We start from the raw sequence: 2,500 nt of genomic DNA, 5'->3' as shown, positions 1-2,500 counted from the left end.
CACACACACACATGCCTCTCTGCCCCTGTGTCAGAGCTCCAGCACCCAGGCAGATCACCCAGCCACTGGGCCTGTGACATTAAAGGGCCACACAGCACCTCCACAGCCACACACACATGCTTCTCTCCCCTGTATCAGAGCTCCAGGGGCCAGGCTCATGGCCCAGCTTCTCCCCCTGTGATATTAAAGGCCCACACAGCACCTCCACAGGACCTCCACAGCCACACACACACATGCCTCTCTCCCCTGTGTCAGAGCTCCAGGAGCCAGGCATATCACCCAGCCACTGGCCCTGTGACATTAAAGGGCCACACAGCACCTCCACAGGACCTCCACAGCCACACACACATGCCTCTCTCCCCCTGTGTCAGAGCTCCAGCACCCAGGCATATCACCCAGCCACTGGCCCTGTGACATTAAAGGGCCACACAGGACCTCCACAGCCACACACACATGCCTCTCTCCCCTGTATCAGAGCTCCAGGGGCCAGGCTCATGGCCCAGCTTCTCCCCCTGTGATATTAAAGGCCCACACAGCACCTCCACAGGACCTCCACAGCCACACACACATGCCTCTCTCCCCTGTATCAGAGCTCCAGGAGCCAGGCATATCACCCAGCCACTGGCCCTGTGATATTAAAGGGCCACACAGCACCTCCACAGGACCTCCACAGCCACACACACATGCTTCTCTCCCCTGTATCAGAGCTCCAGGGGCCAGGCTCATGGCCCAGCTTCTCCCCCTGTGATATTAAAGGCCCACACAGCACCTCCACAGGACCTCCACAGCCACACACACACATGCCTCTCTCCCCTGTATCAGAGCTCCAGGGGCCAGGCTCATGGCCCAGCTTCTCCCCCTGTGATATTAAAGGCCCACACAGCACCTCCACAGGACCTCCACAGCCACACACACATGCCTCTCTGCCCCTGTGTCAGAGCTCCAGCACCCAGGCATATCACCCAGCCACTGGCCCTGTGACATTAAAGGGCCACACAGCACCTCCACAGGACCTCCACAGCCACACACACATGCCTCTCTCCCCTGTATCAGAGCTCCAGGAGCCAGGCTCATGGCCCAGCTTCTCCCCCTGTGATATTAAAGGCCCACACAGCACCTCCACAGGACCTCCACAGCCACACATCCATGCCTCTCTCCCCCTGTGTCAGAGCTCCAGGAGCCAGGCATATCACCCAGCCACTGGCCCTGTGATATTAAAGGGCCACACAGCACCTCCACAGGACCTCCACAGCCACACACACATGCTTCTCTCCCCTGTATCAGAGCTCCAGGGGCCAGGCTCATGGCCCAGCTTCTCCCCCTGTGATATTAAAGGCCCACACAGCACCTCCACAGGACCTCCACAGCCACACACACACACATGCCTCTCTCCCCTGTATCAGAGCTCCAGGGGCCAGGCTCACGGCCCAGCTTCTCCCCCTGTGATATTAAAGGCCCACACAGCACCTCCACAGGACCTCCACAGCCACACACACATGCTTCTCTCCCCTGTATCAGAGCTCCAGGGGCCAGGCTCATGGCCCAGCTTCTCCCCCTGTGATATTAAAGGCCCACACAGCACCTCCACAGGACCTCCACAGCCACACACACACATGCCTCTCTCCCCTGTATCAGAGCTCCAGGGGCCAGGCTCATGGCCCAGCTTCTCCCCCTGTGATATTAAAGGCCCACACAGCACCTCCACAGGACCTCCACAGCCACACACACATGCCTCTCTGCCCCTGTGTCAGAGCTCCAGCACCCAGGCATATCACCCAGCCACTGGCCCTGTGACATTAAAGGGCCACACAGCACCTCCACAGGACCTCCACAGCCACACACACATGCCTCTCTCCCCTGTATCAGAGCTCCAGGAGCCAGGCTCATGGCCCAGCTTCTCCCCCTGTGATATTAAAGGCCCACACAGCACCTCCACAGGACCTCCACAGCCACACATCCATGCCTCTCTCCCCCTGTGTCAGAGCTCCAGGAGCCAGGCATATCACCCAGCCACTGGCCCTGTGATATTAAAGGGCCACACAGCACCTCCACAGGACCTCCACAGCCACACACACATGCTTCTCTCCCCTGTATCAGAGCTCCAGGGGCCAGGCTCATGGCCCAGCTTCTCCCCCTGTGATATTAAAGGCCCACACAGCACCTCCACAGGACCTCCACAGCCACACACACACACATGCCTCTCTCCCCTGTATCAGAGCTCCAGGGGCCAGGCTCACGGCCCAGCTTCTCCCCCTGTGATATTAAAGGCCCACACAGCACCTCCACAGGACCTCCACAGCCACACACACATGCCTCTCTGCCCCTGTGTCAGAGCTCCAGCACCCAGGCATATCACCCAGCCACTGGCCCTGTGACATTAAAGGGCCACACAGGACCTCCACAGCCACACACACACATGCCTCTCTCCCCTGTATCAGAGCTCCAGGGGCCAGGCTCATGGCCCAGCTTCTCCCCCTGTGATATTAAAGGCCCACACAGC

Source organism: Trachinotus anak, unplaced genomic scaffold (assembly GCF_046630095.1).
Source record: "Trachinotus anak isolate AG129_WGS33_773 ecotype Australia unplaced genomic scaffold, CSIRO_AGI_Tana_v1 ptg000068l, whole genome shotgun sequence".
Lineage (NCBI taxonomy): Eukaryota > Metazoa > Chordata > Actinopteri > Carangiformes > Carangidae > Trachinotus > Trachinotus anak.
This window is presented reverse-complemented; position numbering follows the sequence as displayed.